The sequence below is a fragment of the Narcine bancroftii genome, chromosome 9 (assembly GCF_036971445.1).
Source record: "Narcine bancroftii isolate sNarBan1 chromosome 9, sNarBan1.hap1, whole genome shotgun sequence".
NCBI classification, from domain to species: domain Eukaryota; kingdom Metazoa; phylum Chordata; class Chondrichthyes; order Torpediniformes; family Narcinidae; genus Narcine; species Narcine bancroftii.
The window spans coordinates 16,200,642-16,226,047 of record NC_091477.1 but is presented as its reverse complement, the minus strand read 5'-3'; positions in this window follow the sequence as shown (position 1 = coordinate 16,226,047).

The following is a 25,406-nucleotide window of genomic DNA, read 5'->3' as shown; positions in this document are numbered from 1 at the left end:
AGGCCAATGTAGGGAGCACATACGGTTACACAGCTGAGGCAGGGCGTAGCTGCTGAGGCAGTTAGGTGAGAAGTTTGTTCTAGTTCTAGTTCAAATTCAAGTTTATCATCTGATTATGCAAGTACAATCTGATGAAACACCATTCTCCAAGCCTAGGTACAAAACACTGCAAACACACAAACAGACATAGCACACATAGAGACAAATATACATAAGCACAGTGAATATTGAGAAATATTAAAATAAATATTATTGTTAAGTAAATATTAGAGTCATGGAGGCTTTGTATAAGCAATTCAGCTGTCCCACTGCCCATGGAAAGAAGTTGTTTTTCAGTCTGGTGGTTTTAGCACTGATAGTCCTGCCTCTCTTTCCTGACAGAAGTAACAGGAAATTGCTATATGTGGGATGACAGGGGTCCTCTGATTTTGTGATCCCTCTTTAGGCAACAATCCTGATAAATTATGTCAATTGGGGGAGGGAGGACATGAAAAGGTAACTCCAGTGATCCTCTCTGCCACTCTTATCGTCCTGTTGATTGACCTCCAATTTGAGGCTATACATCAACAGTACCACATTGTGATGCAGCCGGCCAGGACGCTCTTGATGGAGCTCCTGTAGAAAGTTGACAGAATAGTGGCCTGTAGCCTTGCCCTACCCCTTCAGTCTTCTCAGGAAGGGCAGTTGCTGTTGTGCCATCCTGATGAGTGAGGATATGTTGTATCTCCAAGATAGGTCACTTCTTGCATGGGCTCCACAATGGTGCAGATCATGCACTCCATATCCCACTTGTTGATACATTGCCTCAAGGTTCTCCAAACCAGCCCAAATGCCTTGAATGGTGATTCCTGGGACTCACTGGGGATATTGCACTTTTTCAGAAAATATTTGAGCATATCCTTTAATCTATTTTTTCTATCAACTGATAATTTCCTTCCATGAAACAGCTCAGAAAAGAGTCCCTGTTGAAAAAAATCTGGCGTCGAAAAACAATCAGAGTGGGCAGCCTGAAGGAGACAGATAAAAGTGATGTATGCATGTAATTTGGATTGAAAGGCATGTTTATTTTATTGGAATTTGCAAGGTTAAAGAAAAGAGCAAGGGAAGTTTTGTGCATTAACAGCTAGTGAAATGCTCGTGCAGAATCATTTCAAAACATCAACAAAAGAATCATATGTTCCATTAACAACTCCATTTTAATGCATATTTTATGGTTGCATTTGCTTTAATGGATGAAGAAATTCACCTCATCCCCATGCATCAATCCATATTGCATCCATCCTGGAAGCAAGGAGGGTAGAATTATCCAGTTATATGGAATTGCCATCATAGGTTTTGTGAAGCATAAGGCTGATAACCGGGAAACCCGAAATATGAGAGCTGTCAGATATTTCCATAATTCACTGAATTGGATGTTGAATGTATTAATTTTGGAAGATTCTTTTGTTCAGGGATTTGGCTTTGAATTCTGAGTCATTCTGAAAATGAATCCAATAACTTCATTCAGATCCCACTGCTCCATGTACAAACCTGCTGCAACATCCTTGCTGTGGAAAACAGAAACACCCCCACACCTTGCCAAGGTATGATGATCAATAACAACACCTTAAAATAATAATGAGTGCTCTGTATTATAGGTAGAACCTTAGACCCCAGAAAGTTGCATGCCACTTTAAACAGAAATAAATGAAACCTGATTTATTTTTTTATTATTTTCAATTCCCCCTAATCATTAATGAGTTATTTTCCATGTTTACTATTATACCATTGCCAAGTCGTCCACGGTCAATTTCCTGGCACTGATGATTGATCAGAGACACAATTTGTCCAACCATCTAAATACTCTGGTTATAAGAGCAAGTCACAGAATAGGAATTCTTTAGTGAACAATTCACCTCTGGGCACCTGGAAGACATTCAACTGTTTTCAAGGGACGTGTTGGTTGCATGTGGATTTGTTGCATGCTTTCTTGTATCAAGAAATTAAACAATCTGCAGGTCAAAGCAGATGCTTGATTTCCTCCGCATTGACTACTCTCAGCACATGCCCTTTCAGCATCGTCAGCAATTCTTCATGTTCCAAAAGCTCGGGCAGTGAGTCACCTCAGTATCTAGAACACTACCCCCACCACAATGGAAGACAAAAGCAGCAGATGTATGGTCGACCACCACCCACACAATCCTAAATCACACACATTCTTGACACGAAATATCACTATTGGGTTGAGTCTGAATCATGGAACTCCATGTTCAACAACATTGCGGAGTACAACATTGGTGGTTCAAACAACTAGAGAGGTCAATGTGCTCACTTTTCCAATGATAGACACATCCTAAATAAACAAATAAGTAAGTCTTCTACCCCTTGAGCCATCACCATTACCCATTAAGTTAGCATTGAGATGCCACTACTGCAAAAATTGTTTAAAGGACATTTTCTAAAAGAGAAAATTGGAAATAATTACACATTTGGGCCCAGATTTGGATTAATTAGCATTTACCTTCAGGCTTGTTTTCTACAGTATGACAACAGTGCAAAAGGATTTTTTTTTTAAGTCCCCTGTTCATCTCAACATGTCAGCCCACAAGAATGTAACTGACATCATCTAAACCACTTGACTGAATTGTAGGCACCAAGCTCATGACTGGTAACCTGTTATCCAGTTGATATCTCACATGGAATTTAATCTGAAGTATGTGCAGAAGAGCACAGACCTGGCTGTGGTTGTTAATTATGTGGTGCAATTCACAAGCTCATTATCTTTAAAATAATCCATACAGTAGTCTTACTGTTTAAAAGATATGTGCTTTCTGGAACACTTCCAAGGCAGTTGATTAATCTCAGTTTGTTTTAGTGAAATCAACAATCATGATTTTTTGATTTCTAAAATCACTGCTTTCTTGCATGGGAATTTTCCTGACAATTCTTGCAGAATAAATTAATGCTGGAATTTCATGGCTTCCTGAAATTAGAAATCGTATCATCAAAATTCTGTCCTAACTGCATATTTTATCTATTGACTTGTCAACATCTTGCTGACCCAATGAACTATTTTCAATAAATAACCCAAAATGGCCTCATTCTATGTCACCACAAAATATGGACTTTTTGATATCTAAAAAATGTCAATATGAATATTGCTCTTCATGCATGTGAAGTTTCCAAAGAAGTCTTGCCAAATCAACAAATCCTATATAAAGGAAGTGTTCGCAGTGACTCAGTATGACTCAGATCAAAGTTATTTCCATCTCCTTAATGAATAATGATAATGGTACACACAACCTAAGGGATCCCAAGATATAGATGTGGTGGACACATAGTGTGGAGTTTATTTTTCACTCATTCCATCCTCCTTTGGATGTTCTTAAATATACAAAATTACCCCAAGTGCCTGGCTTCAGGAAATCTGTGTTTATGTGCATGCACTGATGAAAACAATTCTCTAACAGATGGCTAAGATGAGTTCAGGAAATTGTGACAAGGGAAGTATGTATCTTATGAGTCATTTTCAGTTCAATATGGCTCCGTTGCAGAAAAGTGCAGGAAAAATATTTATAATTCTGTCATCAGAAATACTTCACAAAATATGATGCTTTGATTTAGTCATAAACTACAGTTTAATAAAATTAGGTGAAAGCATGAAAGACTGCAAATGCTGTGATTGTACTAAAAGCAAAAAAAAATGATGGAGGAACTCCGCAGGTCCCACAGCGGCAATAGGAGGTGAAGATAGAAAACCAATGTTTTGGGCCTGAGTCCTTCTTCAAGGTCTGAGCAAGAAAGCATGCACGTGCCTGAATAAAAGCACTGAGGGGAAAGCGAAGAGCAGGGAGAGGAGCCAACAGGTAAAAGGTGATAACGGGACTTGGATAGGAAGGCAGGTGAGGAAAGGTGAGAATTAATTGGGGAGGGGGTGGTTCTGTGATTGCAGAGCTGGAGGAAAGTAAACAGGGAAAGAAAAAGAGGCAGAGATAGAGGAAAGGAGAAGGGGAGAGATGGCCATGGGGGCAAGCGGACACTGGAAGTTGACGTTAATGCCATCTGTTGGAGGGTGCCCAGAAGGAATATGGAGTGTTGTTCTTCCAATTTGCAGGTGGTCTCAGCCTGGCAGTGCATGAGACCATGGGCAGACATGTTGGCATGTGAATGGGGCAGGGAATTGAAATAGGTTGCCACAGGGAGATCCCTGCCATTTTGTGGATAGAGTAAAGGTGTTCAATGAAGTGATCTCCAAATCTGCATCCAGTCTCTCCAATGTCGAAGAGGCCACAATGGCAACATTCCAGATGCAGTAGATGACCCCTGCAGATTCACAAGTGAAGTATTGCTTCACTTGGAAGGACGGTTTGGGACTCCAAATGGTGGTGAGGGACGAGGTGTGTGCGCAAGTGTAGCATTTCCTGTGGTCACAAGATTCTTTTATGAGTACAGAAAATGTAATATTATACAAAATTGCCTTCTGTCTGCTTTAAGGCTCAGTGCCCCTTACAGTAAAAGAGAATAAGAAGCAAAAGAGAGTCTCTTCAGAGACACTGATGTCTGTGGATTTGCCTCCAGTGCTCTCACATTCTCTGCAACCACATGGACTCCTGCTCGATTCATCGGCAACCTGAGCTCCAGATCCAAACCTCCAACACGATCAGCAAGCCTTCAACACCCGAGGCCTTTCAGGAGCCCTTCTTGCCCTCAGCACCTTCTCAAATCCCAGCTCCAATCACTGCTTCGCAAGAGTCAGTCTCCACCAGCCCTTCAATGCTGCAAGATCAGCTGAGTTCCTCCAACAGTTTTGTGTTTTTACTTTTAATAAAATGTAGAATAAGGAACTACAGGTAAAGTAAGAGGAAGAAGAACACACAGTCCAAACAATGTCAAAGGAAGTGATTGATGTCAGTAATTACACCATGCTTTGTTTCCTTGGGAATTCTCAGGCCAAACTATTGGTGGGTGGGAGCAGGTCCGTTTATATAAAAGCATCATCATAATTTTGGGAACTGTAACTCCATGAGGAAGGCAAATATTGGGTTAACTATTTAAGGCATGATTAATGAAACCAAGCAAAATATAAACTAAAAAGAGGGAGTTGCCAAAGTATCATAGGTGAAAGGTCATGTTTGACAAATGTTGTGGATTTCTAGGATATGATTTATTAGTACGCATGAAAGGGAAAGCAAGGAATGTGTTTAGATTTAAGAAATTATCTTGAAAAGTTGCACAGAAGATTAACCCATAAGTTTAGAAGGAATAGGAAAGAGGAACAAGGATTCTTCCTGTTGTTGATCTCATTGTTTAATCATCCTATGGAAAGGGAAGTTGCAGGAAAATAAAAGAAGCCTATTACAGAGCCTAACAGGCCAGTGCTAAGGCTGTAACAATTTGCATGATGCACAAAGCAATGTAAAGTCATGGACAGAATTGAATAAGTCACACCCTGCATTGGTGTGTCCCAATCAAAGAAAGCAGGGAATGGAATCAGATGCTAAAACAGTGGTTCTCAGCTTTTTTCTTTCCAGTCACATGCCACTTTAAGTATTCCCTTTGCCATAGATGCTCTGTGATCAGTAAGGGATTGCTTAAGGTGGTATGTGAGTAGAAAAAAAAGTTTGAAAACCACTGTTTTAATCGTACCTAATTGACTCGTTTTGTGCACGGTTTCATAACTCCAAAGGAAATGGGCCGATGACAATTTTTCTCAAGCAAAATATTTCAGTAACAATTGGATCTAGAACAATGGTTCTCAACCTTCTCTTCCCACACAGAGCACCAATGGCATAAGGCTTATTTAAAGTGGTATGTGAGTGGAAAGAAAAAGGTTGTGAATCACTGTGCTAAAGGATCTAGGTTAGGCAACTTGGATAAGGGTCCAACAGTATTGTATATTGAAAATTGTAAATTTGTGATGCTGGGAAGGAATAGAAACAGCTGGGAAAAGTAAACAAAGAATGCTCATCAGACAACATCCATGGGTATAAATGGTCAATGTTTTGAGGGTAATGAAAGCAAAAAAGTTTGCAGATTCTCAGATTGTAGTGAAAAAAAAAAGAAATACTGGAGCAAATCAGCCAGCCTCGCAGCGTCCATTACCATCATTTAGGATCTGAGATCTTCTTCAAGGTATAGATAATGTTTCGAGTATGAACCCTCTATCAAGGCCAAGATTGATAAAATGACATGTATAAAGAGGGGAAAAAAAGCTGGGGGAGAGGCCCAGATGTGATATAGGATAGAAGGTGTTGGAGGAGGAGAGACAGTGGAGGGACAAGTGGAGGGAGAAACCATTGAGAAGGCAAGATGGTGAAAGGAAAGTTAGAGCAAAAAAATAAATACAGGAGGTAAAGAAGAGATTGGAACAGTGAAGCCTGCATCACAGTGTGGTACAGCTGTTGGAGAGCATCAGATCAGAGGTCAATCTCCAGGTCATAAGAGCAGCAGCAAGGATCAGAGGGGTCTCCCTACCCCCACTCTTCTCTCCTAATCAACGTGATCTACTGGGATCATTGTCTAAAGAGGGCTCGCAAAATTGTTGAGGACCCCTTGCACCCTGCACACAGCATCTTTCAGCTGCTCCTGTTGGGAAAGAGATACAGGAGTATCACCACCACCAGGCTGAGAAACCAGCTTCTTCCCACAGGCAGTGAGACTGCTGAATGACTGAAGAACTGCACATACAAACCTCCCCTGACTCAACTATTTACTTAACAATAATACTTATTTATTTTAATATTTGTATAATATTTGTACTGTGCATATGTATGTGTGTCTACAGTATGCTCCACCTGAGAACCTATTTCATTGAGTTGTACAATCGGATGATAAATAAACTTGAAAAAAATCAGATGGGGAGGGGAATAATCAATATTCATGCTGTTAGGTTTAAACCTGTTGATATGTTGCATAATTAAAAATAGAACTAGAAAAAGAAGGAGAGAGAATAGCAGAAAATTTTATGTATAAATTGGAAGCAAAATTGATATCTGGTGAGAAAGAAGCCCCCTTGTTAAAACATATAATTAATATTTGGTATAAAATAAATTATGAGATTGGAACAAAAGGGGGTCTATCTCCTAAAACACCTTAGATTTAAGACAGGCTTATCCCATTTACAATGGATAACAAAATTTTAAAGACTTTGTCTCATAAAAGGATCAGATAAATTAAGGATTGCTATGAATAATTAAAAAACAATTATAGAATCCTTAACAACACAATCTTCAGGGAAAAATTGGGGCCAACAATGGTTTTTACAAAGTGTAGTGGTGTGGAAGCTCTGATTCGAAAGGGAAACACAAAGACATTCACTTTGGCAACCTATTTCTTACTTTAAATGGGAGCCCCTAAACAGGGGGGCTTCATAAGTCTAGACAGAGATGGGAACCAGATTTAAATGTAAGCATTGATGAGGAAAACTGGTCTGATTTATGTAAGGACAGTATGACAAATTCAATAAATGAAAGGTAGACATTAGTACAATAGAATTTTTAGCATCAGTTCTATCTCACACTACATAAATATGTTAAAGTCAGACTGAATAGTGTAATAGAATGAGTGTGAGTGGATGTATGTGGGAATGGTCTGAATGAGGGGGATCGAGATGATGCGAAGTTATGAGGAGATAAATTTGGTGGGGCGGGAGCAGGCAGAAACAATGGGTCTGCCACAGCAATTCCGTTTGTGAACTCTGAGTAGGAGATCAAAGTGGGCAGTATGGGTTTGGGGAACTATAAGGTTACAGTTGGAGGCAGGGAGGTCCCTTGAAGTGATGAGGTCCATTGGAAAAGTAAGTTGGTAGCAACAGTTAAAAAATCTGTGGATATTTCTGAAAATTGATACAATGTCACCCAGCATTGACAGCACCGAGCAAATTGTATATCATGTCCAAAGGGTTGAACATAAACTTCATGAAAAGTGATTTTAGTCAGCAATAAAAATGCCCTATATGCAGAACCTCAATTTGACAGTGTAGTCCTTTTAATTGACATCTTATCCCTGCACCCTGTGAAATTTGTTCCCTGTTTATTTGTGAATTAATAACAAAGGTTGTACATTTACCCAGAAGTTTCAACTTAAGATGGCACTGGAAGAAATATGTGCTGTCTGACTAACAATGCTACTCACTGACTGACTGACAGACTGACTGGAAAAGTGTTAGCCGTGCTCAGGTGAATTGCACATGAAAGTACCAAGCCAATTTCTGATAGTTGCTAGTTATCTTGGTACACTGTAATAAGTATTAATATGAGCTAACATGCACAAAACAGCTGTTTTATGCAATTTGTTCACCATCTATGCTTAGGTCTAATTTCCAGTTGTGAGATTTTGGCAGAAGTAACTGAAAGGCATAGAAAATGAAATATGACATTATTCATACTGAAAATGGTGGGAAGTTCATATAAATCCTGATGGCTCTGTCTGGTTGTTTACATTTCTTTGCACTTAAAACAAACATTTCATTTTATACCCTGCAATTGGTGGCACGGTTAGCGTGGCGGTGTCAGTGTCTCGGGTTCAAATCTGGTGCTGTCTGTAAGGAGTTTGCATGTTCTCCCTCTGCCTGCATGGGTTTCCGCCAGGTGCTCCGATTTCCTCCAGCCCTTCAAAAATGTCAAGTAGGTGGAATTGGGTGACATGCTCTCATATTAGTGTGCTGCATTTCTTTAAAAAACAAATTACATTAAAAAAGTTAAATTTAGAATGATATTTATAAATATAGAATTGCCACTATATGTTTTATGTAAATGACAAATTCTGTTAATTAATGTTCCAATGCCTTACTTTGAAAATAGCTTTTCAAGAAGGCATCTCACATTACAAAAGTATTCTTCAGCTGTTCCTCACAATCTTTTTCATTGTTTGAGAACATAGTGTCCTTCCAAAACGAAATTGGAGAAAGAGGTTAATGAAACCTGCTCTGAACAAATTCAAAATAACTATTTAACCAGCCACTGAAATTTGAACTACTTCCATTATCTCAACAAGAGGATTCTTATTTAAATTTTTGGACTTATCTGACTGTTTCCAGATGATGGGATCACAGCATGCCATCTGGAAAGGGAAAATATGAAGGAGGCAGGTAAAGACTAAGCATTTTCGCAGATTAAATTCAGAAATCAGCCTGAAAGTGATGAAGTACAATGTCTTGGCCAATGTCTTGCATGCCTTCTCAATGAATTAGTAAGGGCCTGGGAGCTATTTGGTAAAGCCTTCTCAAATAGAACCTGGTGTGTGGCCTAATGATGCCAAAAAAGAGAAAATGAAGAAAAAATGTAAAATTCCAAAGCCATATTTCTGGGAATTTCTTCCTGAAAATCTCAACTGGCAATTCAAATGGCAATTTTATTAGAATAAACCAGCAATATATTTTTTCCTTAGATATGCCTTTTTCAAAAAAATGAAAATTACTCAAGGATTTATTTTGGTGGAGTATAGTTCTTAAATTTAGACCTATACGATGGTAACAGGCCATTTTGGCCCACGAGTTAGTGCACCCAATTAACCTACAATCCCGGAACGTTTTGAACAGTGGAAGGAAACCAGAGTCCCCAGGGAAACAGACACGGGGAGGACATACAAACTCCTACAGACAGCGCAGGTTTCAAAACCCAGTCCCCATCAATGGTGCTGTAAGGGACGCCAACTGTGATAGCGTGGGATCCTATCACCACTGTATATATTTGTATATATTTGCATATAGTGATAATGATTGGCTGAGAGCCATAGCCACACCTACTGGCCAGGTCATAAAGGACTGCTCCAAACCAGACCCAGGTCAGTCTGGACTGGTCGACCTCGATGTACTACGCTCCAGTCTTTTGTTAATAAAAGCCTTGGTTTGAGTCAACAATCAGTCAAAATTCGACGCGCTACACCAACCATGTATGAAAGTTAATTGCTGGAGTAGTGCCTTCCTTTGCTTTTGCTTCTTTTGTATTTTCCCATCTTATTCAGCCGACTGCAATGGCATGAGTTAAATAAGAACTAAGTTAATGATAAAAGTGTCTATAGTTTGACTATCCAAGATTTCCTTTGTTTGATTCACATTTATACAATCTGTTAAATACTGTAAATCTTGTTTTCTCCCATCATGATAAATCTATTTCCAGTTATCTTTTTTATTAAAATTATACACTATCTTCTTGGTTTGTAAGGCCATCAAAAGTTCTGGGGAGTAGGTAAAGAATGAGGCTGTAAGAAAAAGTTCAGAATTCAGATTTATTGTCAGAGGACATAAATGACATCACATCTAACCCTGAGATTCTTTTTTCTTGTGGGCCAGGCAGAATTACCACTTATCGGTAGTGCAATAAAAACTGTACTCAAGGAAAGATACTTATACAAATGAGAAAAATGTAAACAAGCAAAGACAGGTAAACAAACTGACTGTGCAATACAGAAAAAAAAATGATTAGTAATAATTAATGTGTGAAGTAAGAGTCCTTAAATGAGTGGGACATTCATCAGCCATGATATAAATGGTGGAGCAGACTTGATGGGCTTAATTCTGTTGTTACGTCTTATGGTCAAACATTTCTTTCTACAACCGTAGAACAGTGTTTAGTGCAACACTATTACACAGTGCCAGTGACCCAGGATCAAATTTGGTGCAATCTGTAAGGAGTTTGTATGTTCTCCCCATGTCTGATTTGTGATCCTCCCTCCTTTCAAAACGTATGAGGGTTGTAGGTTAATTTAGGTATTCAGCCAGCACAAGCTTGATGGCTGGAAGGGTCTGTTACTGTGTTGCATGTCTAATTTTTTTTAATTAAAATTCCAAATGTCTGTTTATCTCCACCTATTCATATGTACAAAATGACTTAATGTCCATCACTTTCTGGGGTAGATAATTCCAAAGATTCACAATCTTCCAGCTAGTGAAAATCTTCTTTACCTTTGGCTTAAATGGGAAGCTCATTTTGAAACGATCTCCCTAATCTTGATTCCCAACAAGAAGAAATATCTTCTCAGCATCTATCATTAATATCTTATACCTTTCAATAAGATCACGCTGAATAATGACTTTTATTATTCTTCCACTATTTTAAGGTACAGTAAAACTCCTAAAATCCAGACTGCTTGGGGATTGGGTCAGTCCAGATTTTCAGGTTTTCCAGATTCTTGGGCAGTATTTTTAACATTCATATTTAAGGAGAATAAACAGGTACATTTTGTACAAAATAAAATCCTACCTTTCCACAACTTCCGTGTGGTCAGCTGTTGCCTCCGTGAATCAATGCCACTTACGCATGTTCGCACGCACTCGCACAAAAGCCGAGAGTTATGAGAAGTCCGGATTCTCAGGTGGTCCGGATTTCAGGTGAGAATTTTCGAGGTCCAGATTCTCGAGTGGCATCTGGATTTTTGGACTTTTACTGTATTTATATTCTTCCCACTAAAGTGGATAACCTCACATTTTCTTCTTTTATATTCCACAGGCCACTTTTTTTTCTCACATTCACTTGATCAGTCTTTATGCCTTTATAGACTAGTTAACCCCATTCCACCCACCCCCCCCTCCATAACTTACTATTTCATCCAAAAAATTTGGAAATACTGTAATACATTTGCTGCTTTTGTCTATGTGAAATGTTGGAATCAGATGAATGTCTAAATTAGAATGATGGGACAGCTGAATAAACCAACTAGGTTTGCATTCACCAGAGCTTTGAAGAGGGGATCTAAATGAGACATACAAAATTCTGGCAGGGTGGAGAGACTGAATGTGGGGAGGATGTTTCCACTGTCTGCGTTGCCGCAGAGTACTGGGCAAGATATTTTGAACTGAGATGGGGAGAGATGTATTCACTTAAAGGCTCTTGAACAGCTAGAATTTGTTACCAGGCAGGGCTGTAACAAATCATCACTGATTATTTTTAAGAAGGATGTGGTGGACCACGCCACTCCTTACCTGACCGGAGCTTTGGAGTCGTGGGTCTCTGCGGGTCTGGGAGTTCCCGGGAGTTTCCTAGGGACTAATGACGCTAAGCCTTCTGGGATCCGTATCATTTCTTGGAGTTGCATGATGCGGGGAGCGCACGAATCTCGTATATTTGAAAGGAATGTAAGAATGCCATTAAACTAGTCAGCTCATCGAGTCTCTTGGTTTCTTTGTGGCTTCGCCAGCTGCTACAATGGTGACCTGCTACAATGGTGACCCCAACAGTCCAAATGACATTTTAGACCTCACTATGGATGCGCAGAATGCCGTTGCGCTCAAACTTCCAGTATTTTGGACCTCGCAGCCACAGGTCTGGTTTGAGCAGGCCAAGGCCCAGTTCCTTCTGCACCAGATTACTGCTGGCACAGTGAAATACCTCTATGTTCTTGCATCAATGGACCAAGACACTATGGGGCGTATTGTCGATTTCTTATGCCTGCCTCCAGCCAACGACAGATATGAAGTTATCAAAGCCTACTCATGTGTTTTGGCCTTTCCCAATTCAACAGGGCAGCATGACTTCTCAATGTGAATGGGCTGGGTAATCGCACTCTTTGCGAACTAATGAAAGAGATACTGGTGCTCATGGAGGGGCACAGGCCCTGTCTGCTTTTCGAGCAGCTTTTTCTCAAGCAAATGCCAGAATAAATCTGTTTTCTGCTTGCAGACAATGACTTTAGCAACCCCCGTTATCTAGCAGCCCGTGTTGATATTTTGTGGCTTGTTAAACATCATGGAGGACTTTTGGTTGAGTGCGTAGTGGTGCCTCGACAAAGAACATGAACCCTGCCCACTCTGGATGGCTGGACACTGCACAGACAGAGAGCAATGGTGCTATTAGCATCAGAGATGGGGATGGGGAGTTGCAGCCTGTCACTGCTGTCCCCCGGTACACATTTGGGAAAACCCAAGGCCGGCCGTCAAGAGTGGCCACGACAGCTGGCCACAAGGACATACTCCTTTTCCTATGGGATTGACACTCAGACCGTTGGTTCTTGGTCGACACTAGGGCAGAGGTTAGTGTGCTTCCCCCCCCTCTGGCCCAGATACACGTCCAGCAAAGAGAGGCCCTGCCTTCATGGCTGCCAACAACAGCAGCATCAGAATGTACGAGGTCATGAAGAATTCCACTCAATTTCAGCTCGTCACAGTTCAGCTGGTCCTTTACCATTGCTGATGTATAACAGCTGCTCCTGGGAGCTGATTTTTTTTTTGCGAGCACACTTTCTTCTAGTAGATCTCAAAGGTCGCCGCCTAGTTAATTCAAAGACTTGCAAGTCCCTCGCCCTGCACCCTGTAGTGTGCCCACACCTCAACTCAACTCGGTGACACTCTTGAACAATGAATGCGCCAGAATCCTAGTGCAATTCCCCAGCATTATTACACCACAGTTTACGATGGTCAACCGAAACGTGAAGTACTGCACCATGTTCTACTCATGGACGTCCCCTGCATGGACGAATGTGCAGGTTGCCTCTGGGATAAACTGCAGTCAGCTAAAAACGAATTCTGATACATGGAAGACATGGGGATTGTTCGCCACTCTGACTGCCCTTGGGCATCACAGGTGCATATGGTACCTATGGTTTCTGGAGGGTGGAGACCTTGTGGGAACTATTGGCACCTGAATGACATCCTATGGCAGATCACTACCCACTTCCTCGCATACAGGATTTCACTGCAATCGTTCATGGCGCTAGGATTTTCTCCAAAATTCACCATTAGATCACAGTTCACCCAGATGACATTCCTAAGAGTGCCTTAATTACCCTTTTTGGGCTATTTAAATTCCTCCTTATGCACTTTGGCTTACAAAGGGCCCAGACATTTCAACACCTAATGGACACAGTGACCCGGGGAGTCTTGATTTTGTATTTGTTTATTTGGACAAAATCCTTATAACCAGCCACTCATGGCAGCAGCACCGGGCCCATCTCCATCATCTACATCAGCGGCTAGATGACCACGGGTTAGCGATCAACCTGGCCAAATGCCAGTTTGGCCTCAAATCAATCGATTTCCTTGGCCACCACATGGATCAGCACGGAACGGTTCCACTGCCTTCCGAGGTTGAGGCCATCTGCAAATTTCGAAGACCCTCCATCATCGAGGGTCTGCAAAAGTTTGTTGGCATGATGAACTTTTACCATCGTTTCGTGTCAGCTGCAGCCAAAGTTATGCAGCTGCTTTTCAAACTCTTGTCCAGGCATCCCAAGGAACTGAAATGGGATGATTTTGCCGCGGCCGCATTCTAGAATGGCAAAGGAGCGCTAGTGAGAGCCATTATGCTTGTGCACCCGCGGGTTGACGTTCCAACAGCTCTGACAATGGAGGCATCAGGCACTGCGGTAGGCAAGGTCCTGAAGCAGCTTATCAACGGCACCTAGAAACACCTGGCTTACATTAGTCATCATTTGAGACCACCAGAGCAGAAGTACAGTGCCTTTGACAGGGAGTTCCTTGCCCTCTACTTGGTCATATGGCATTTTCGCTATTTATTGGTGGGTGGAGAGTTCACAGTCTGCATGGATCACAAGCCATTAATTTTCACCTTCACCAAGATGTCAGATCCGTGGTCGGCATGTCAGCAATGACAACTCTCCTACATTTCAAAGTTTACCACTATGATAAAGCACATCAGGGGGAAGAGCAACCTAGTCACCTGCATGCTATCCCACACTGCTATCGCTTCCATCCATTTGCTTGCTCCCGAAATAGACTACACAGCTTTGGCAGCAGTTCAGCAGGAAGATGAGGAGATGGCCATGTATCACACTCCCATCTTGGGACTGAAAACGAAGGAGATGTACTTTGGTCCAGAAAAGGCCTCCCTACTTTGTGACATATCCACTGGGCAATCAAGGCCAATTGTACCTACTGCATAGTGACATCGGGTGTTTGACACCATACACAGTTTGGTTCACCCTTCGATTAGGTCGACAACAAGGCTTGTGGCGGGTAAATTCATATGGTACGGCCTGTGTAAACAAGTCAGCACTTGGGCAAGGACATGCATCCAGTGCCAGACCTCAAAGGTTCAGGCACCACACCAAACCCCCACTACCAGATTTTTGCACCCACACAGCGCAGGTTTGATCACATCCTGTGGATATCGTCAGTCCGTTACACCCATCCAAGGGTGCTTCTCACCTCTTCATGGTAGTAGACAGGTTCACAAGATGGCCAGAAGTTGTCCCGCTCTCAGACACCACTCAGCTTGTGAGGGAGCCCATGCTTATCTCCTCTGTCAGAGGAGCTCAGTTTGCGTCCAGATTATGGTCCACAATTGCAGTTTCTGGGCATGCAGCTGAATCGGTTGATGGCCTATCATTGCCAGTCCAATGTTTTAGTGGAACGTTTTCACCGTCACATGAAAAAGGCTCTCATGGCACATCTTGATGGACTAGATTGGACAGATGAACTGCTTTGGGTAGATTTAGGTATCCATATTGCGCCGAAGAAGGATCTGGCTACATCCTCTACAGAATTAGTCTACAGAGCCTCCCCTCATGGTCCCAGGAAATTTTATTCTGGCAGCACGTGGGCAGCAGGAATCTCCCACTACAGTACTCACGCTTAAGGGAGAAGGTGCATACACTGGTGTCTACAACTTCATACATTCCACCTGAACTCAGGGACTGCCTTTATGTATTCCTGCGCAGGGATGCACACAGGATGCCATTGCAACGGGAATATGAAGGACCTTTCAAGGTGCTATGGAATGACGGCTCTGCGTTTGCTATAGACATTGGCAGCAGGCAAGTTTTGGTAGATTGGCATGTGGACCTAGATCAGCCAGTACAGGTGGCAGAGGGGCGCCCACCAACCAATGCTACTCAATATAACAGGATTTGAGTGTCAACTCCTCACTCTGATTCTGGGGTGGGGGGGGGAGGTTATGTGGTGAACCACACCACTACTTACCTCACCGGAGTTTCAGAGTTACTGCGGGCCCAGGAGTTCCCAAGAGTCTCCTAGGGACTAATGACACTAAGGTTTCTGGGAGCCACATCATTTCTAGAAGTCACATGACACGGGGAGCGCACAAATCTGGAATATTTAAAATGACTGAAAGAATGCCATTAAACCAGTCAGCTGATAATGTCTCTTGTGTTCTTTGTTGCTTCACCACCCACCACAGTGGTGACCCACCACAAAGAAATAAATAAATTTCTAGAAATGAAACATAAAGGCAGAGTGAAGGGATATGGGATTGTAAAAGATAATCAGTTCTGATTTTGTAGCATGGGGGGAAGGCTTCGAGGGCTTAGTTTGTTTCTGTTTCCATCTAATTGACCACTTGGAAAAGAGGAAGAATAACTTTCAGTTCCTTTTAATAAACCCATCCAGACAGACAGAAAACATGCTGAATCTGACTTCTGCTTGGTATTCGCTATTATTCACAAACTATTTCTGGAAGCTGAGTTCTTTGTTTCACGTTTGGTCATTTGTACTGTGGAACAGAATAATATCTTACAATGTATTTTTGATAGGGGGGAGTGAAGGAACATAACAAATAGGAGCAGGAGTCGGCCATCCGGCCTGTCGAGCCTACTCTGCCATTCAATGAGTTCATGGCTGATCTGATGATCGGCTCATCTCCACCTACTTGCCTTTTCCCCATATCCCTTAATTCCCCTACTATGTAAAAACCTATCCAACCTTGTCTTAAATATATTTATTGAGGTCACCTCCACTGCTTCAATGGGCAGTGAATTCCGTAGGTTCACCACCTTCTGGTAAAAGTAGTCCCTCCTCATCTCCATCCCAAATGTACTACCCTGGATCTTGAGGCTATGTCCCCTAGTTATAGTATAATAGTGTATAATATAACTTGCAAATATGGCATTAATGTAAATGCTAAAGTAAAGCAAATGATGAGGAAGACATTCCTATTATGTTAATGGCACTAAATGCATAGGTGTATTTGTGTCCAAATTTGTGGAAGAGGCTACAATTGGTAACCAATAATTATAAACAATTTTAATACTGCCTGTCAAAGATCAATCAACTTTTGATTCATGATCATGTAACCAACAGTAGACTTCAGATGGGTCTTTTACCCAAAATGTTTGGAAATGTATTCTGGACATAAATTTGGACATCCTCATCCAGGGGCAGTGTAGGGGATCCCCTGCATCCAATTGTAGGGATCTCCAGGTGGCTTTCTATGTGTAGTTTGGGCACGTAATAGCAGGAAGGACAGCAAAATAAAATGGATCAATAGAAGTCCCAGGTTTGGTCCCTGTCCAATTTATAAAGTTAGAAAGACACCAGTAACATCATTTTATCACTAGTCATGTGAACTTCAAGAAATTGTCCGTTGAACGGGAATATTTTGAGGAAAACTAATCATTTAAGAGTCCTTAAAACCATGGAAATCACAGTGCATTGAATTCAAATGTTTTTCAACTAACCAAGCCCAGCACAAGATATTGCACAAATGGCCACTCTGTAGAAAAACATATGTCACTCTGGTACCTCCAGGCCTTATTTTATGATAAATGGTTAATTGCTGAATTTAATACTCTTTTTTAAAACAATGCATTAATGTTTATATAAGTATCCTTGATAAGTCTAATCAAAATATTATTGCATACACTTCCAGAATTTGTAATATCATATCATCACACTTACACCAAATTAAAATTTCCTTCAAAGAAACAATCGCTAAAAACCTATGTACATCATTTTCAGAAATAGAGAATGATCTGCTTTTGTTGTATAGTCAGGCTGGTTATTGCTGACTGGGAAAGAAAATAGATTGGTATGTTGAGAACAAAGTTGCATTTATACTGTGGGAGATGTCAGGCACATTGAAGGAAAACAGAGGAGAGAGAACTTTGCTGCATGTATTAAATGCTAACTTTAATAAGTCAGTAAAAAGTTGCAAAATAATGAGGTTAAAATTTGGCAGAATTATTCTGCATTTAAATGATGAAGAATGTGTACTTTGGCTGGAATCCTTTGTCTTTATTCCAAGAATTTTTCCTCACTTTTGTTGTTTGGCTGCACAATTTTATATTGGTCTGATATTCCACCAGAATTGACAAATGGTGTATTTGTCCATCTATCTATGCCAAGAAATATTGTGACAATATTCAGACAGTGAAAACACATTTTCATGCAAATGTCTAAGATTCACCATGGCAACACTGATTGACAGGAAGAAGTGGGCCTCAATTATGAGCTGGTGTTTGGGAGCATATCCAAGTCATGTAAATCCCAAAGTTGGAAAATTGGAAATAACCATGAATACTTAGTTAGATGGTAAGAGATGGAGATTTGAGATATAAGGAAGCTACCAAGTGTATTACAGTGACAGGAAATGTTCCTCAAGGATCTATAATGAAACCTCATCTTTTTTGGCATGTGATTTACATGAAGAAAGTTTGTAAGTGCTGGAATTGTGAAGTTTAGTAAAAAAAATTCTTAGTTTTGAAATAATAGATTGGCCAGAGTAAACCTTCTTGAAGGTTTAAATCACTCATAACCATCAGGGCCTCTGCTATCACAGTAACTGGAGACTAAAGTTAGTAGATCGAAAATGTCTTTATTCCTTGCAACAGATCTTCAGGAGAATGTATTTTTCCTCTCTCCTGACAATCTAAAGTACTGTAATGTTTATACTTTTTTTTTAAACACAAACCCAACAATAAACTATTAAGTATAGTTTCAATGACTACTTTAACATTTGTGTGCAGAGAGGTAACCTGGCATAATTCCACATTTGCAATGGGAGAACATCACAACTGGCAGAATTTCTTTAAACACTGGTCACTGATCCAAGGGACTCTGAGCACAAAGCAGCAGACACCCAAAATATACAACTTTTATTACAACATCAAGGGATGGCTTCCCAGATGTATTGAGCAGCCAGAATATTAAGTGACAAAACAGACATGACCTGAGCTGTGTATTGGATGACAGGGTTATGTCTTTAATGAATGCCACCTCATCCCTTCTCTGATCTCATCATAAGGATTTCAATGAGGATTGATTTAACATGAGCATTCGTTTAGTTTCTTGACCTGTGTGGTTATACAACTACCAATAAATAGAAATTCTGCCTGGCCCGCAGGAAAAGAATCTCAGGGTTGCATGTGATGTACTCTGACAATAAATTTGAACTTTGAACTATAATGGTGCAGAATCAGAAAGTCCCATATCTAATAATTATCCTGAAAGTATAAGTGGAAGTTGAATTATGAACAATATTTTGAAGAAATGGTTTTGTAGTTCAAAACTGGTGTGTATTAATGCCTACTACTTACATAATACTATAACTTCTAGAATTCTATAATTTGAAACACTGGAAATGCTCAGTGGGTCAGGACATCACTCTGGAGTGAAAAATCACAGAATGCATCATGTTAACAGTTTTTCATCAGAAATATTTGAATAAATGCCAATTGTTAGGCAATTGATTTCAAGGAGTAAAGTATTGTTTGATGACTTGAAGAAGAGGCACTGTTTACCAAAGTTACCTTGACTTCCAAACTCTAACCAATGGGGATTTGCTGTACAGAGCCCTTGTGGGAGCTGAGTGATGCATTTGATAAGAGATGGAATTTGCTAATATTTTATTAGCCTACTGATAACTGGGATGTCATTTATATCTTTCTGGCATTGCATCCATGTCGTTGGTGTTCATCCAAGTTGAGACCTTTTCCAACATTTGCCTCTTTATTTACCACAGTGCACTTTCTTTCTCTGCTCGCATTTTTGATTGAAAATAACACGTTCACAGCAGGAGTATAAAAATGTGTGTGGTTATTATGCAAGTACAACAACACCACCTTGCAATGATTAATGTATGGCATTGTCCTTAAAGTGATAGTAACTCGCCAACTTTAAAATCACAATTATTCTTGCAGTTATTGTTACAGTTTAACAAACCACATGTTTCTGGATGCCCGTTCAAATGAAATATCTCACTCTTTCTGGTGAACCTAACCAAAAAGTTACATCATAACATTTGAGTGAAGCCACAGGAGGTGCTCCACTTGAGCCCACACTTTCACCCTCACCACCAATGGAGGACCCAAACAGTCTTTCCCAAGTGAAAGAACAGTTCAGTTGTGAATCTGCAGGGATTTGTCTACTGCATCCAGTGATCATTTTGATCTCCCTCTACATTGGAGATTCTGGGCACAGACAGGGAGATCGCTTCGTTAAGCACCTCGGCTCTGTCCACTGCAATAGCTTGGATCTCTCAGTGGCCACTCATTTCAAATCCCCATCCCATTCACTTGCTGACATTTATGTTTATAATCTCAGGTACTGCTATATTGAAATCACCTGCAAATTGGAGGAACAACACTTTACCTTCCATCTGGGCACCCTCCAATTGGATGGGATTAACATTGACTAGTCCAGTTTCTGTTATTCACTCCGCCAATCTTCTTCCTCCTGTCTCCTTTCCTCTAGATCTCCCTCCCTCCCTCTGTCTCTCTCTCTCTCTTTCTACTGTTTTGCCTTTGTCTATTTCCACAGAGTCAAAATCAATTCTCACCTTTCCTCTGATCATATCCAATTAACACCTTTTGTCTGTTGGTCTGGACTCCACCCCCTCTCATTCTCCCACTTTCTTTCCCCAACCTTTAATTTAGATGCCTATATTTTTACGCTCATTCCTTGAGGAAGGGGTCAGGCTCGAAACATCAGTTATATATCTTTACCTCCTATAGATGCTGCAAGACCAGCTGAGTTCTTCCAGCATTTCTGTGTGCTTTTAACTGATAACATTTAAGTACCCTGCCTTATCTGTGTACAATTATTGCCTTCCAGCACACTGCTAGCACCCGTGGACCAAAATCCCCAATGACTGCAGTACAATGTCCCTTCCCTTTAAGATCTCCTTGCCTCTTTAATCATTGTTGACTGGCTTGAGCTGATACTAGTTGCTAAAAAATAATTGGCTCCTGCATTTATGTTTTTTACACAGCCGCTGTGTTCCAGGAAATTATTGCCATTTTCCCAGAACACATTTCCATTCCCGTTCCAATATTTTACCTCCTGAACCCCTAGTAAATTTCCTGGAACACCTGAACTGCAGGCGATCCATGAACAACGGGCTAATAAATAGGATGACCAATCTCCTTAAATACCGCACTTCAGATATTCTGTGTAAAATCACAGTGTGATATGGATATTTGGTGTTTTGGTCATTCTTGTGTGAACTCCCAGAAGGTAAGGAGACATTTCAGAATGGAAAAATCATACAAGTTCTATGTAAAAAAAATATATAAGAGAGTATTTGGCTCTGGGTGGTTGTTGAATTCAGGTAATGAGAACACAATGTGAATTCAATCCATGTTCTGTGCTGAACTAATGCACACACATGAAAGTTCCTTGCCATAGTGAAACACAAATATATTCAGTCAGCAGGGTGCCTTGGTCGTGCTTTTCTCATAGCAGCTGTTTAAATAAAGTTGTGTGAAGCTGCAATGGCGTCAACCAGGATGAAGAGCAGGTTGATGCCATTCACCATTGGGGTGTCTTTCTTAGGTGTTTCCTTATCCCTGCAGATGCTGTGATTGTAGTAAAAGCACAGAAACTCAGCAGGTCACACAATGTCCATGGGTGACAAAGATATGTAACCGATGCTTCGGGCCTGAGCCCTTCTTCAAGGTGTTTGTTCCCTTCTTGCACAGCCCTTTCACTCAGGTGCATGCCTGCCTTTTGCTCATACCTTGAGCCATGGATACTGCAAGACTATCTGAGTTTCTCCAACATTTCTGTGTTTTTAATAATTCCTTGTCACAACCCTGTTTCTATCTACAGTACCCTTTCACTTACTTCCAGGATTGACTTTGCAGCAAACTAAAATGACCTTGTACAAACATTAACTTCAAACACCTTACTAAGTCCTTTGATTCCAAGCTGTGCAAAAAGCCTTCTATTTCCTTTCTCAGCACAAACCTCCTGCATTCCTCATCCACAACCAAGCTGCTCACTGAACATAAATAGCATTTACTAACTCTCATTAGTGTCAGGCTTAATCAGAGAATGTTTGCATTACACTGGTGGAGGTGTGCTGGTCGGGTTTGCTAGCAGATGGTTCAATGAGCCATGTTTGAAATGGACTCCCTTTGCTTTGTTTTTCACTGCATGCAAAAAATTAAAACGTCTTATATTCTGATGCCGGCTGAGAAGGTCTATTTCTTAGCACAGCTGGAGTACCTTGTTTCTGCACCTATCGAAGGTTCTCTGTTTTGAGTCTCAGCCAATGCTAAATAGTTTAACAAACAAATAAACCAGGATTCAGAGGAGAATTTCCTAAATCAGAATTGGAAATGTTTTTTCATGAACAAGAAACAATTTTTTTTTGTGTTGCAGCAACATCAGTTCAAACATTCATAGAAACCACCATACAACAATAAAACGATTGCATGAAAATCAAAGTATGGCAGTGTCTTTGGTTCATCGATCATTCAAGAAATTGTCCTTGTGCCGCTGTGTGCTCGTCTTTAGGCTGCAATACCTTTTTCCCGATGGTAGCAGAGTGAAGAGGGCATGGTCTGAGTGGTGGGGGTCCTTGAGGTTAGAGGCTGCTTTCTTAAGACACTGCCTCTTGTTTCTCGATGGAGTGAAGTTTGGTGCTTGTGATGTTGCACGCTAAGTTAACACCGTCTGGAGTTTTTTTCTTTTCTTGAATATTGGCACCTCCTTATCAGGTAGTTATGCAACCAGCCAGAATGCTCTTCATAGTACACCTGTATAAGTTTTCTGGAGTCTTCCATGGCATACTGAATGAAGGCTCCAGGACAGATGCTCAGAATTTTCATGCAGTAAATGGAAACATGTAGCAAAAAAGATGCTTGGACAAAAGAAACGGAGGACTGGTATCTGATACATTGTTAACCAGATACCCATTATAATTTCCTCCATATTAAAGCTATTAAAACTTAATACAGTAAAACCCATGGTATCCGAAATTCAAACAACCAGCAAAAAAAATCGAGGAAAATAAATTGTAAAAATTGAAATAAATAAGAATAAATAGTAGGTAAAACATATGTACATTTAAAATTGTAAAAGTAAATGAACATAAAACTTTGGTGAAGATGGGAAAATATATTCAGTCAGCAGGGTGCCTTGGTCGTGCTTTGCTTATAGCAGCTGTTTAAATAAAGTTGTGTGAGGCTGCAATGGCATCAACCAGGATGAACCAGGATAAGGTGTCTCCTTAACCCTGCTCAGTAAGAGCCAACCCAGTCAGAGGCTTTATCTGTAAACCTGGGGGAGGGGGTTAATTATCTATAATGTTATTGTTCATCTTTGGGGTGGCTAAAAGGAGGGGGAGGAACCTGCAGTGACGGTTAAATGTTTTCAAAGAACATGACTGAAAATAATGTAAAATGCTTTAAGGTTTATATATTCATGCAAGTGAAGATTGTTCAGTGTAAATAAAGTATAGTATTTTGTCTTTTAAACTGTTTATTCAAAGCAGATGTATTAATAAGGCATTTAAGAGCAAGTCTCAAGCAATCAGAAAATGGATTTGGGCATTGTAATCAATCCACAATGCTGGTCAGATCTATGTATAGATCATATGTGTACCTTAATTAATTCTAATTATAAACTGATTCATTATAATTTTCTGCACTAATTATATTTCACACCTCAAAAGATACATAAAAATAAACTAAAATGTTCTGATAGGTGTTTTAAGTGTAATATAGATATTGGTACCTTTTTGCCTTCCACCTGGTTATATACAAAATTAAGAAAATTGTTGACAAAAATTGTGGGGGTGAACTTCCCTCTAGACCCGGAATTGTTTCTTCTGGGGAATTTGGCAGTTTTAAAACTTAATTCTCCAGAAGTAAATCTAAATTTATTAAAATTGTGTTGTCAATAGCCAGGAAATGTAGAGCGGTAACATCGAAATCCTATTCCCTACTTCACATTGATGGTTGGAACATGGAAATGCAAAGTTGTATTCCCCTTTAAGAAGATTAGTTATAGCCTTAGGAATAGATATAGTATGTTCATCAAAATTTAGCAACCTCATTTAGATTACTTAAATGCCCAGATTGTATAATTTATTTTAATATCTGTCAATTAGTATACTCCTTATTAGAAATTTAATATTTTTAAATGATGTGATGCTGAGATGTCAAACCTTGCTCCAGTTGCTTTTTATTTTCTATTTTCTTTTTCTTAATCTTCCTCTATTCTCTGCTAGCTGTCCCCTTTCGAATCTGGGGAGGGGTTGTTGGGAGAAGAGGGACTCTCCTTTTTAAATTTTTTCTGACCTTATGAATGTTTTTTTCTAATTCAATGTATTATTGTTATTATATTAATTTGAGTCCTATATTCCAAATTTTCTTAAAACTTGAATAAAATATTCCAAAATAAAAGCAATCTGAAAATACACTTATCCAGCATCTACCAATCCCCATAGGTGCTGGATACCAGAGGTTTTACTGTATATATAACTTACACTGTTTAATCTATATCAAGGTGGAAAAGAATGTATATTTTTGCTATATGGTAGCTTGTGCCAAATGACATTACAATTCCAAACCACAAGTAAAGGAACAATAAATGTCTCCTTTGGAGATGTATGCCACAGTAAATTGTGGTTCACCAGAAACTGTAACTTAATGAGGCAGCTTAAGAGAACCCCTGGGAAATACACAATGGCTCTGAAATGGTTTGAGGTTGTTGGACCTGTGAGAAACATTTAACAAAAAGGGAAATTAAAAATAATTTTTCTACCATTTTCTGTTAGGATCACAAGAAGTCTCTTCCTATTCTTTGCTTCAAGTTTAAGTTCATGTTTATTGTCTCTATTGTAGAGTGTAAAGGGTTCTTTCACAAATTGTCTAGTAAATGAACTCTAACATGCAAACAGCCATACAAGTAACAGGGCAAAAGCACAGTTACCGAGCATAGGGTTACAATTAACAAGATCAGTTGGTATAAAGCAAGGGTGAGAGCAGTGTTATGATGTTAATTCAGTGGCCTGATGGCAGTGGGGAAGAAACTGTCTTCAGGCCTACTGTCTACCCCAAAGAGTGTAAGAGTGTTTCCAGAGTGGGTTGGGCCCTTTTCTGTGTTGCCAAGGCAATGGATGAAGGGGAGGGAGGTTTATGTGATGGTCTGAGCTGTATTCACTACCTTCTGCAGCTTCTACCAAATGCATTTCTATCTTTCCTTGTCTATCCGGCTGCACTCCTTTTGCTGCTATAGTCCCCATTCATGTTTACTTATTACCCCCAAGATTTGATGAATCCAACTGTCTATTAGTAGCTACTGCATTTTTCATTCTATATAAATTTGAGCTCACCCTAAACTCTTCTAATCTATTCAATCATATTAAATCCTATTCCCTCATCACTCTTGTGCTCACTCTCCTGCATTATTTCTGAATGCACGAAAATATCTTGTAGGTAAACAATAATCTACTGGAGGAACTCTGTAGGTGAGGCAGATTCATGGATCGAAATAGAATCAGAACCATATA